Raw genomic sequence first — 13,808 nt, 5'->3', positions numbered from 1 at the left:
AATAATATATATATATATATTATTTTTCTCTAATAATATATATATATATATTATTTTTCTCTTATTTTTCCTTTGTTTCCAATCTAGAAAGCTATATATTATATTGTTAGCTTTTCTACAAAAATAATATTTTGAAGTCTCTCATTCACTTTGATAATTGGGTTGTTCTATTACTTTTCGTTATTTGGAAGTGCGTCCTTAACGAAGGTAGACGCTATAGTCTAATTCTGGGAAGTTGCGTGTCAAAGGATCCGATCGCACCGAGTTATATACTCCGGGAGACACGAATCTACCTTTAAGGACAACGCTCTTGCGTGATTCTATAGCATTGTGAGATTTTTCCATATTTTACTTTTCATCTCTTGTAATGTATTTATTTTAGGGTAATTGTACAATAAGTTCTTGAGTCAACCCTCTAAAATTTAAAAATTCTTAAGTTTTTTTTTTTTTTTTTTTTTTTTAGAAAATTTACTCCCTGGTTCAATTGAAATGACAATAAAATCTCTACCGTCAAAATTTTTTAACAGTCGTTAGTCCCAACCAAAACGCATCATTTCACCTCTTTAAAATATTAATTTTTTATTAATTTAATTTTAAAATTTAAATCTAATTTTTTTTTTAAAAAAAATGGAGGGGTGGCCAGGGGTGGCGACCTCTATAGAGTGGCCACAAGCCACCCTAGGGGTGGTTTGCCCACCCTTGGGGTGGCTTGCGGCCACCCCCAAGGGATTTGGGGTGGCCTGCGAGCCACCCTAAACCACCCATGGGGTGGCTTGGCCCGCAGGCCACCCCTCCACCCTAGGGATGGCTTGCGCCCACAAGCCACCCTAGGGGTGGTTTGCCCACCCTTGGGATGGCTTGCGGCCACCCTCAAGGGGTTTGGGGTGGCCTGCGAGCCACCCCAAACCACCCATGGGGTGGCTCGCGGCCACCCCAAGGGTGGAGTCGTAGGGCTGTTAAGAGAGCAAAAACTTGTTCAAAAACTTGTTGTGCCAAATGCTACCTAAATTAATAGATAATATTTAGTACGTTTTAACTCGCAAGTGTACAAGATCAAAACAATAGTATAGTGCAGCAAGTACGAGGTCGAACTCACGGAGATTGTGATTTTGTTTAGAATTAATTAAAAATATCAATTTGTCACTCAATTGATATTGTGAAAAAGAAATAAAATATATAAAGATAAAATAAAGGTAAAGGCAGCGCTTTGATATCCATCACTAATTATGCTCAATTAATATAACAATATGCTAATGATCCAATCATATTATGAATACCTAATGTTTGCCAACCTATGGGTATATACTCCTTAAGCTATTGATTTCCCTAAGCAACGAGTTAGGCATAGGTGTATACTCTAACTCTTTTATTTTCTAAAGGATTTAGCATGGTATATACTAAGTTGTTCTTTAGAAAAGCATATGTTCTATGAAAATTGACAAACACATGAGGCCTAGGGCATGGGTGTATACTCCTGGTTCCCCATGTTGATTAACCCAAGAATCGCAGTGTGGATATCTTTTGTTACTTATACTAAACTCAGGACTCGGTCATCCAAATTGATTTAACTAACTAGTCCATACCACATGTATATAATGGCCAGTCACATACATATGAGGAATTCATGAAAATATGAATTAATCAAGTTAAGCGACACAATAAGATTATCACAAAGGTGCCAATATTGAAATATTAAATAAACATAATTAGGGCTTCAATTTAGCCCCCCTTAAGAGTTAGTTACACATAATTAAAATAAAAAGAAAAAGAAAAGGGAAAGAAAGAACCAAAAACCGCTCCTAGAAGTAGCCTCCAATCCTCTCCCCAAAGTTGTCTCCTTCAAATTGTCTATTCAATTGTGAGGCTTAGAGGTCTATTTATAGGGCTTAGGAGAGTCCTAGAAGCCCTAGTAATCCAAGTCCAAATTGGAGTAGGATTTGCTTAGAATTGCGGTCTTAACTTGCAGCGTGATTTTGGCCTTGCGGCGCTCCGAATTGGGAAAATTTTATTTCACAATGATTTGTATCATTTTGAGTTAGCGTTTCAATGCCACTTGAATCACCTCAATCGGATATTTGACTTGAAAGTTATGGTCAAAATACCGAGAGGTATGTAAACTTAACCATGATTAGCTAAGCTTAACCATATCTTCTAGGTCTTCCCAATTTGCCCTTTAAGCTTGGAATTTTTCCAGAAACACTTTCTTTTCTTCCAAACGCCTATAAAACAAAGAAAATACAAAAATGAAGTAAAATGGCCTAATTAACCAAAACCAAAAGATTAAAACATGCAAGTTAAGGGTTAAAAATATGAATATTTTAGCACTTATCATAGCTTGCGGCCACCCCTAGGGGGTTTGGGGTGGCCTGCAAGCCACCCCGGACCACCCAAGGGGTGGCCGCGAGCCACCCCAAGGGTGGAGCCGTAGGGCTGTTATGAGAGTAAGCCGCTTGCAAGCGAGCTCGAATATTAAATGAAGCGTTTTGTGAATATGAATCATGGCTCAAATATGAAATGAAGCTAGCTCGGCTAAGCTCGTGAGCAGCTCGTATAATGCTCGAATTGGTAGTTATTCACATAATTCCTCATATTAATATTAAAAATTGATGATTTTTTTTTTTCTTTTTAATAGCATCATTTTATTATAAAATGATGTGTATCCTCTCTTTTAGAAACCAAGTGCCTTGTTGTATTGACTCGGGCTTCATACTATGCTATCCAGACTAAGCAAATGCTTATATGCAAGCTGGCTTCTTGAACCGTTTAAGAGTACTTGAAGTATAAATTTATAATAAAAAATAAATTAAATTAAATATAAGAGCCAGCTCGTGAACTAGCTCGGCTCGGCTTGACTTATTATGAGCTCGAGCTCAATTTTTTGGTTCATCCTTAAGCTCGAGCTCAAGTAAAATTTAAACAAGCCGAGCCCAAACAAGAAAAGCTCGTTCAAGCTCGGCTTGTTTACACCCCTAGGTGGAGGCGTGGCCTGCGGGCCACCCCAAACCCCCCAAACCACCCCTGGGGTGGCATACGGTAACCCCATAGGGGTTGAGGGGTGGCCAGGGGTGGCAGCGCGCCACCCTTGGCCACCCTCCATTTTTTTTTTTTTTAAAAAATTTTTAGATTTAAATTTTAAAATTAAATTCATAAAAGATTAATATTTTAATGAGGTGAAATAGTGCGTTTTGGTTGGGGCTAACGGCTGCTAAAAAATTTTAATGATAGGAATTTTATTGACATTTCGATTGATTCTGAGAGTAAATTGTCGAAAAAAAAAAAAAAAAAAAAGCTTAAGGATTTTTAAATTTTTGAAGGTTGACACAGGGACTTATAATATAATTACCCTTTATTTTATTATTAATTTTCATATTAGTATTATTTTATTTCAATAAAAATTTTGTGCACTATTCAAAATTATTTCCAACAGATCTCAAGTTCTGAACCCATCCCTAGCATTCGAAGTGAGCAGCGCACGCAAAAGAAGCAACATAGTTATCGTATAATAGGAGAGGTACCGGTCTGTAGGGGGTGATCGCAATTTGCAGGTCCAAGTGACGTCCAGCCGTGCACCGTCTAAGGGATAGGGCAAAGCAGGGGAGTCGGCAAACCAGTCTCTCTTTGTAAAGTTTTAACTCTCGTAATTGGTCTAATGAAGGTTGACTAGAAGGTAAATTTGTCACATGCATAGGGCCTTCAGCCCAGTGTCTTGAGCATATAGCATCAATCACATTAGGTGCCTTAAGCTAAAGATATTCTTATCATATAAAATCACATTGTAGTTAAGCTAAGACATCCTATAATACTAGAAAGATTGTAAGCAAGAACCAAAACCATAAAAAATTAAATACATAAATAAATTACTCATGTCCATTATAACAAGGAGACCCCTATTTTACTTCTTTATTTATGTTCTAAAAGATATATATATTTTATTTGGCACCGGGTATCCGGAGCTTCGGCAAAGAGTTTGCCACAAGTGTACCTCGATTAATTCAAGGGGTGAACCCCTAGTCCGATGACCCCAAAAATCAGTTTGCACTAAGTGGGTTTCAAACTTAAGACCTTGAGAAACATACTCAAAGTCTCAGGTTGTCCAACCACTGACCACCGAGCATACTCAAAGTCCCAAAATATGACTACGTGAGGAGGGCTGGGCACAGGTCGGTTCGAGCGTGTAATGGGTGGTTTGTAAAGGAAATGAAATTGAATAAGTAGACCACTTCGAGGGGGTCTTGTCCTCCGCACTTTGCTTTTGGTTTCAAATTAAATGCTCTTCTAATTCACCAAGGCAATTAAATAAGAGTTACAATAACTGACCTATTACACCACTGTAGTAATTGACCCAATAGTAACAGACCCATTACAATACTGAATTATTACAATTAAAACAGAAACATAACTGGCAGTAGCCCAAAGGGCACATTTATTTGATAAGCACCTTAACAGTCATAACATAACCAAGTAACTGATGAAGGACACATGGATCTCTTGAAAGACACATAACAATACCCCCTTCTCAGAAGACCTTGCCCACAAGGTCTGGGTATCTCGAAGGCAGTTGCTCCAGCTCCTCCCACATTGCATCTTCCTCCACTATTCCTTCCCAGTGCAGCAAAATTTTCATTGTAGCTTTATTCCCCCTTTTCTTGAGCCTTCTTGCGAGAACCTTCATAGGTATTGGTTGTAGAGTTCCGTCGGGCTAAGTGGGTGGTAAGAGGGGATTTGGGTTTACTTTGGAACCCACTTTTTTCTTTAATATGGAGATATGAAACACAAGATGAAGATGAGTGCCCTCCGGTAAATTGAGCTTATACGCGACAACACCAATGCGTTGAGCTATTTGAAAGGGCCCAAAGTACCGAGGTGAGAGTTTAAGGTTTTGCCAAGTTGCTACTGAAATTTGACGGTAAGGTTTGAGCCATAGATAAACGCAATCTCCTACCGCAAATTCTCTGTCTCTGCGTTTTCTATCAACGAATTTCTTCATCCTCTCTTGGGCTTCCATTAAATTATCCTTCAACATCTGCAAGATTTGGTCTTGTTCCTTGAGTGTTTCTTCCACAACACCCACCTTAGTCGTTCCTTCACAAATGGGAGAAGCTTTGGGGGAGGGTATCCATAGAGAGCTTCAAAAGGGGATAGCTTGGTAGATGAGTGGACAGAAGTATTGTAAGACCATTTTGCAAGTGGAAGCCATTGTGACCAATCTTTGGGTTTTTCTCCTGTGAAGCTGCGTAGGTAATTCTCAATTCCCTTATTCATTATTTTGGTCTGACCATCAGTTTGGAGATGGTATGCTGAGCTCATAGCCAATTTGATACCCTGCAACTTGAACAATTCTCTCTAGAATTGGCTTGTAAATACCGGGTCCCTGTCACTAATGATTGTCTCTGGCATTCCATGCAGCTTAAAGACCTGATTGAGAAATTGAGTAGCCACTAAACTTGCAGTGTAAGGGTGGCTTAGAGGAATAAGATGGATATATTTGGAAAGTCTATCCACTACAAACATAATCACACTGAACCCATACGAGATTGGAAGTCCCTCAACAAAATCCATATGTTGTGCCAAATATCCATCTAAATTAATAGGCAAATACTTAGTACGTTTTACTCGCAAGTGCAGAAGATCAAACGATAGTATAGTGCAGCAAGTACGAGATCGATCCCACGGAGATTGTTGATTTTGTTTTAGAATTGATAAAAATATCAAATTGTCACTAAATTGATATTATGAAAAAAGAAATAAAAATATATAAAGATAAATGAAAAGCTAAAGGTAGGGCTTTGATATCCACCACTAATCATACTTAGATAATATAATAATATGCCAATAATCCAATCATATTATGAATTCTTAATGTTTGTTAAGCTAAAGGTATGGATGTTTACTTCTTAAGCTATTGATTTCCCTAAGCAACGAATTAGGTATGGGTGTCTACTTTAATTCTTTTCTTTCTTAAAGGATTTAGCATGGGCGTCTACTAAGTTGTTCTTTAAGAAAGCATAAATCTGTGGAAATCGACAAACACATGACGCCTAGGGCATGGGTGTCTACTCCCGGTTCCCTATGTTGATTAACTCAAGAACCTGATGTAAATTTCTTTTGTTACTCTTATTAAACCCAGGACTCGATCATCCAAATTGATTTAATTATCTAGTCCATACCACATGCATATGTTGATCAGACAAACACATATGAGGAATTCAAGAAAATAGGAATTAATCAGGTTAAGCAACACAATATGATTATCACAAAAGTGCCAATATTGAAATATTAAATAAACATAATTATGACTTAAATCTATCACTCCTAAAGAGTTAGTTACACATAATGAAAATAAAACTAAAAAGAAAAAGGAAAGAAAGAACGGAAAATTGCTTCTAGATGTAGCCTCCAAATTCCTCCCCCAAGGTTGTGTCTATTTCAGGATAATTATTCTCAAGGTTTAGAGGTCTATTTATAGGGCTTTAGAAGTCCTTGTTACACTAGTAAACCTAGAAAAATTCATAGGGTTTTAGTCATATTACAAGAAGGAATTGGAAAATCCTAATATGGAAGGAAGGTGAGTCTGGCTGCCTCTGATGTGTCTCCAGTGCACGGGTGCGCTCGATCGCAACCCGTGTGCGCTCGATCGCACGTCTACGATCGAGACTCTTTTATTGTGCGCACAATCACACATGGCTGCACTCACTACTTGTCTTCTCTGGTAGTGCGCCTGATCGTAGGTTCCCTGTGCTCGATCGCACTACCAGGAACTTAAACTTTTCCCAAATTCTCTCTTTTAGTCCAAATCTTTCAGATTTATTTCTTCTCTCCCAAAAGCCTACAAAAGCATGGAAAACACATAAAAGAACTAAAATAGCACAAATTAACCATACTTAACGAATTAACACATATAAGTTTAATGGCTAAAATATGAATATTTTGGCACTTAACACACCCCTAAACTTACATATTGCAAGTCCCTTAGCAATGCAAAACTAAAAACAAAAAAAAAAGATAAATCCATCTTTCGTGGATGTACGATTGCATTTATTATATACAACAAGCCTTTTAAATCCCTAGGAATTTCCTAGAGGACGAGTGAAGTCTCGTGAGGGTTTTCCAGGAATGTTACCCACAAACATCATGCAAGAGTTCATGTTATCCAAAAATCAGGTATCACTCAAAACCATGATTTTTCACTCATTAGCAAGCTTAAAAAGATAAACTCCATCTTTACAATGAATTGGAGTTTTAAAATTTAATCACTTACAAAAAACATGTTAAGGCATCGCAAGTTCGAAAACAGTGTAAAGTGAACTAGCACATAAATATGAAGTTCGAAAACAGGCATCACAAGTTGCGATCAATCAGTTGGTCTGGGGTGGCCGAAGCCACCTCATAGCCCAACGGGGTGGTCCGGCCACCCCCTAGGGCCAAACGATTTTTTTGTTTTTTTTTTTAGTTTGGCCGTTGGGGTGGCTTCGGCCACCCCAGGCCAACAGGGGTGGTGGGGCCACCCCCTATGGGCTGGCTGGCCACCCTTAGTTTTTTTTTTTAAATTTTTAAAATTTTTTTTTTAAAATTTTTTTTTAAATCTAAAATAATATTTTATTATTATTTTTGGTTAGTGAACATGTGTCCTATTTATTGCTTTAGGATTTTTAAGAAGAAATCATAGCCATGAACTGAATATTCTCCAGTCCAAAATGGATTGGAGAGGATCCTATTTTGAAGGGGAGAGAGGATGGATTTGAAGAGAGGTGGTAATTATTTGAAATTTTTTTTTCTTTAAACTAGATTGGAGGAAATTCCTTTATCCTAGTTTATTAAGTTGATATGAGTTTATTATCATCAATGGATCCATTGCCTACTATTTATTACTTTTTAGGTATTGCTTTATTCATTTGGGTTTTGTTGTTGGGTTCTCACCCTGTTATGGTTGTATGATCCATTGTAACCCCTTTTCTCCGTTAATGAATAGAAAAAAAAAAAGAAAAAAAAAAAGAAGAAGTTGTTGATGTGTCCAATAATGCATCTGATTCTCTCAAGTATTTTTCAAAATGCATCTAAAACTAAATGTATTTTAGACATATGTCAACAATTAATAGGCATGTCAACTCGGTCCGGTTTCCCGGTTTTTGGACAAAACCAGGGACTGGAATCGGGGTACCCCGGTTCTTGGTTTTAGGCAACTGGAACAGGAAATCGGGTCCCGGTTAACTGGGGTCCAAGTAACCGGCCGGTTCCGGTTTTACCTGTTCCGATAACCAATTTTTGAAGAACAATGTTTGTCATGACCCACAGTCACCTTCTTTGGCAACTTTCTCGTCGGACCCAGCCACAAAAACCTTACATCTCAATCCAAGAACATCCTCTTCTCCAAACAAGAGCAATCTTGTTTTTCCATTGTTACAAACACTCAAGAAAACATCCAAACTAAAACTCAAACTCCTCTATGAAATCAAATTAGAAAATTAACAACCTAAACTCCACCATTCGGCCATGGCAGAGAACACCCTAGCAAAACCCAGAAAATTAACAACCCAAAACTCATCTCCCTCAGCAAAACCCAGAAAACCCACAACCCAAAACTCCTCTCCGTTGGCAAAACCTAGCAAAACTCCTCTCCCTCAGCAAAATCAATGCCAATACATATATGTATTATGTATGGACAAAAAGACAGAGAGAGAGAGATAGAGAGACAAAAAGAGAAAGAGACAGAGTGTGTGTGTGTGTGTGTGTGTGTGTTAGAGAGCGGCGGATGGGTAAGAAAGAAGAGAGGCGTGAACTGTGAAGTGAACCCTAAGGGGCTAAATGGCTAAAAACAAAATATATATATATATATATATATATATATATATTGAAATATATTATTTTATATATATAATTATATATGCACCCGGTTCCGGTTTTTACCGGGTGCCAAAAATCGGGACCGGAACCGGGGTCCTGGTTTTTTGTAAATATTTGAAGCCTTTAAACCATTTTACAAAAAAGATGGGGTGCTTTACATTGACCAAAAACGTTTTCCAGTTGACCAAGTTTAATTTTCCAAACACTAGAATATACTGAAAACGTTTTACGAAAAATATATGATGATGAAAGACAATTTGTACCCCTAAACATTAGAGTATTACATCTCCCTTGGACAAGTAAAACTGTAAAACAAAAAGACACTAAATGAATACAATTCTCAAAGGTTTATGAACATTAAAAACTGCTGAATACTAAAAAAAACACAATCAAGTACGAGGAGTACTGTAGATGAGGCTCCCAATAGATATCAACAACATTTTATTTCAAAGTTTTTTCTCCATCACTTTTTTGGAAGTATTGTCTCCATCTACGTACCAAAATTATTCTGCAAATTAATATAAGGCACACATGGGATAAAGTATATATGGTACTTCATAAAGTGGATAAGGGGGGCAATGTCAATATTTTTGGTGGACGCATGCTAAGGCTAGAATATTGTAAAAGCGAGGTCGGTTCTTGGCATCACATATTTGAGTTCTTGGTTTGTTTGTTTCTCCTTTCTCTATATCTCTCTCTCTCTCTCTCTCTCTCTCTCTGTGTGTGTATATATATAAATAATTTGCCTATATTTTTCTCAAATCAACTATTTGATTTGTGGGGTTTTACTATTGGTTTATATGGGGTCCACATAAGTTTCCAAATCTAATGATTAATTTGTAAGATGATATGAGAAAAATATAAACAAAATATTAACACCAATAATTTTTCTTATATATGCCAGAAGACTGCTTTTTTGTAACTTTTCTCCTTGAATGCTTTTCACATAATTATACCCTGGTGGATGAAGGCATCTTTGTGCTTGAGCTGTTGTTTTCTTCTTTACTCCTCACTGGTTCACTGTTCCGTACGTTTATTCTTGTCTTTGGGGATGATGCGATGAGTCAATGCAATATATGATTTAATAGAGGCTTTTGATGATCTGTGGATTTGCATTAATAGTGTACGACTAAGTTACTGATATATCAGAGCAGTTGATGAAAGTTTTTATAATGTTTTCTTCTGCAAATCATCAAGAGTCAATGCAGTGTATGATTGAACAGATGGTTTTGATGATCTGTGGATTTGCATTAACAGTGTACGACTAAGTTACGGATATCAGAGCATTTGATGAAAGTTTTTATAATGTTTTCTTCTGCAAATCATCAAGAGGGTGAACATTGCTTGGGTATATCATATATATCATCAAGGAAATCCATATTTCTACGGATAGGAATCTCAAAAGCAAGAAGCTAATAGATAGGCATTAGTATATATATTGTAATACATGAGGGTAAGAGTACTTATAGTTCCTCTTGAACGTAGTTCTACTCATACAAAATATATAGAAAATTAATGCTATTTAGTAGATGACTATCAGTTGTATGGTAATCGTATAGTAGTCTACTAAATAGTGTTTCTTTAGATAAAAAGTTAAGAGGCTCTATAGACTACCATTTATCAAAAACTTTATGATTTCAAAAACACCACTTATTGTAGCTGCTTAATTAGCATTAGCACGATGCATGCAGAAATCAGTTCCGGCCACCATTCTAAATCCATATGGCTCTGGCACTTATGAGTAATGGGACAAGCTCATTCCTCAGGTGGAGGCTGTTGACCTCTTTGTTTCCACCAATGAACTGCTGCCCTATGAACACAGCTGGCGTGCTTTGTTGACATCCTGGCAACTGCAACAGCGCCCGTTCGATTTGCCGTCCATTTGAAACCTGATCGAGCTTGTAAACAATAGGGTTTGCCCCGAAGTTACGAATGAGTGACTCGACAGTGTGGCTCATGCAGCAAGAGCTCTTGCTGAAGATCACCACTGGCTTGCCAGCCACCAAATCCATGATCCCAGCACCAGCCATTGTATGTTATGAAGGTTTTAAAATTGAAAGGTTTTTTTTGAAATGTGAGCTAGTGTGTTGTTAAGAAGCAATATCTGTGAAGTGAGTTGAAGGCTTTGCTGTGAGGAGCTTCTACTGCAATGAATGTCTATTTATAGAACCTGGTCTAGTGTGGTTAGGATTGGAATGTGTTAAAGATAGAATAAAATGTACAAAAAGATATGGGATTCCCAAATGACCTGCCCTTTATGATTACTTGATGATGACAGAAGTTGGCTTTTCGCACATTGTATTATATAACAAGTTGCATATATAGTAGCATGTAAATGTATCCAACCATCATATTGGTTACGTCAAGGTTAATTTGTCATGGAATGACAAGTTGTATATCAGAATATTAACATGAATTAGAAAAAAAAAAAAAAAAAAAAAAAAGAAGAATATTAACATGCAAAATGTGGCCAACTGTGGGGAATTGTTGTACATTCCTGATCAATGCCAAACTTCTCCTTTAAACTAATTAATATATATAAAATACTTTTAATATCTAAAAAGTTGTTCAAACAAAAACCTAACATGTTTAGTAAAAAAATTTAAAAGCACTTTTTTGACTTTTTCACTCTAAAATTTTTTTTTAAAAAAAAAAGCACTTAAAATGAAGCTTTTTTCTAGAACTATCCTTTTGACTTTAAATTCTCTATTTCACAACACAATTCTAAACATGCTCTTAGCCAACGATTAATGTTACTTGTTGTGCATACACTTGTGAGGTTTCTGTGCCACATTGGGAAAATATAAAGAATAAGAGTGGTTAATAAAGTGGACCCAAGCCCATTAGCCTAGGCTTTTGGGCAAGAAGTGGTGTCCTAATGTGTATATTAATTTACTTTTGTTTGACTCCCATGGTGTTTATCTCCTTAACACTACTCTTTATACTTATTTCACATTGGCTGAACTAACACGTTTTAAGAGGTTCTTTTTTTTTTTTTTAAGTGACTAACATGAAAAATCGCTTAAAACACATCAAGTTAGCTAGTGTGATAAATGAATATAATTAACTATATATGTTAGGGCCCTTAATTAGCTAGTTCATTTTAGTAAGTTGAACTTTTTTCTTTGTTGTTTTCTTTTCTAATTTTTCTTATAAAAAAATAAAAATAAAAACATCATAGAACCTCTCTCTCTCTCTCTCTCTTCATCCACTTTGGAGCATCTGGTCAGATGGAGAAAGGAAGTTGCTTGGTAGGATTGTAGGCCTAGGGTTTATCCAATTCGGTGGAATTAACTTTTCTCCCACGGAAAGATTCGCATCCGGCCAGATCACCAATTCAACAGAACCGAAAGCCAAATGGAAAGACAAGAAAAAAAAAAAGGACAAGTTTTGAAAAGAAAAAGAGAAGGTAAGATCTGCTCTGATAGCATGAAAATCCATGGAATAGCCGTACAAACAAGAAATCATGCTCCTAATTGCATCACCAAAATGATGTCAGCTTACATATATCATAAAAAAAATTCTGCATAATTTGCTCGTGCAAGAAATAGTTAGTAACCGAAATATATTCTATATTCAATAATTAAACATTATCTCTAATAATTAGAATCTTTTTAATTAATCCTCATGGGGTCACTTTCGTCAATGGACATATATATAGTCACTTACTCACATCATGGAAATGAAAGATATGCCCTCTTCTTTTTATTCTGTTTGCTTATCATGTCCAAGTTATGCGTATATATATATATATATAAAGCTATTTCACGTAATTTTCAAGCACCATATACTGCCACGTAGTGCAGCCAAGAAAAAGTTCATTATCTAATTAATGCATGTGTTGGCTCAATTCGCATAACTGGCTCAAGATGAAGCAAATGGCCAGGGCCACCTGCCTAGGGTCACTTTAATAGCATGCAATTTATGTTTGAGTTGTATGAGACATGGATGGATGTTATTTAATTAAACAGTCTAAATTTCTCAATTTTAATCTATAGATTTTGTGTTTAGTTTATGTCAGATTCATGAATCGTGTCTAGAATTGTCAACTCTACTTTGAGCATGTCATTCATTTTAAAATGATGAATATATATATATATATATATATATAAGGTTATATACGTCAATCTCAATTCAATTCATTTAATTAAACGGTTCAAACTCTTCAATTTTAATCTATTAATTTCATGTCAGGTTTATGAGTCGTGTCACGAATTGCCAACCATACTTTGAGCTTGATATTCATTTTCAAAGGATGAATACACTTAAATATATGTTCACTTATTGATCTACTTCTAAGATAGATTTTAAACCAAAACCTGAGTCAATTAAATTTAGGGAGAGGAGGAGAGGATTAAAAAGTATAGATGACAAATTGGTTGCATGGGAATGTCAACTATGGTGGATCGATGTCTAGAACTAGAATACGGCGACAGTTCCTGGCATCACACATATATGCTTGGTTAAATTAAGGTTCTCAGCCGCAGTTTGCACAATTTCCTCTCACTTTTTTTCCTTTTTTTTTTCTTCAAAAAAATACGGCGACAGTTCCTGGCATGACACATATATGCTTGGTTAGATTAAGGTTCTCAGCCGCAGTTTTCACAATTTCCCCTCTTTTTTTTTTTTTAAAAAAAAAAAAAAAAAATTATCCTTCATTCATAATCATCATGGAATTAAAGCTTTTTCCCTAAGAAAACAATGTCTCAAATATAATTGGTAATCTCTTCTATCCAAACTTTATCCATAACTTGTTTAATTGTTTAGCTGTTGCTTTGGCAAAACCATGTGCCGCAGAATTTGCTTTTCTTCTAGTGTGGCAAATTTGCCAACTTTGCATCATATTCAACACCTCACGCGTATCCTCCACTAACTATTCATATGTACTCCAATTCCGTTCCCTAGCTTTCACAGCATTCACTACTTGGACCACATCATCCTCCATAATGATACTTTGTAGCCCCAAA

At 36.3% G+C, this 13,808-nt stretch overlaps 1 pseudogene; it reads right to left on the bottom strand.

Moving 5' to 3' along the window:
- Nucleotides 1-10,509: 10,509 nt before the first annotated feature.
- On the bottom strand, nt 10,510-10,886 carry LOC132172773 (monothiol glutaredoxin-S6 pseudogene; annotated as a pseudogene).
- Nucleotides 10,887-13,808: the final 2,922 nt, after the last annotated feature.

This window comes from Corylus avellana, chromosome 1, assembly GCF_965113065.1.
Source record: "Corylus avellana chromosome 1, dhCorAvel1.hap1.2, whole genome shotgun sequence".
In the NCBI taxonomy this organism is placed as follows: domain Eukaryota; kingdom Viridiplantae; phylum Streptophyta; class Magnoliopsida; order Fagales; family Betulaceae; genus Corylus; species Corylus avellana.
Note: the sequence above shows the minus strand (reverse complement) of the source record. Positions and strands in the feature narration are given on the sequence as shown.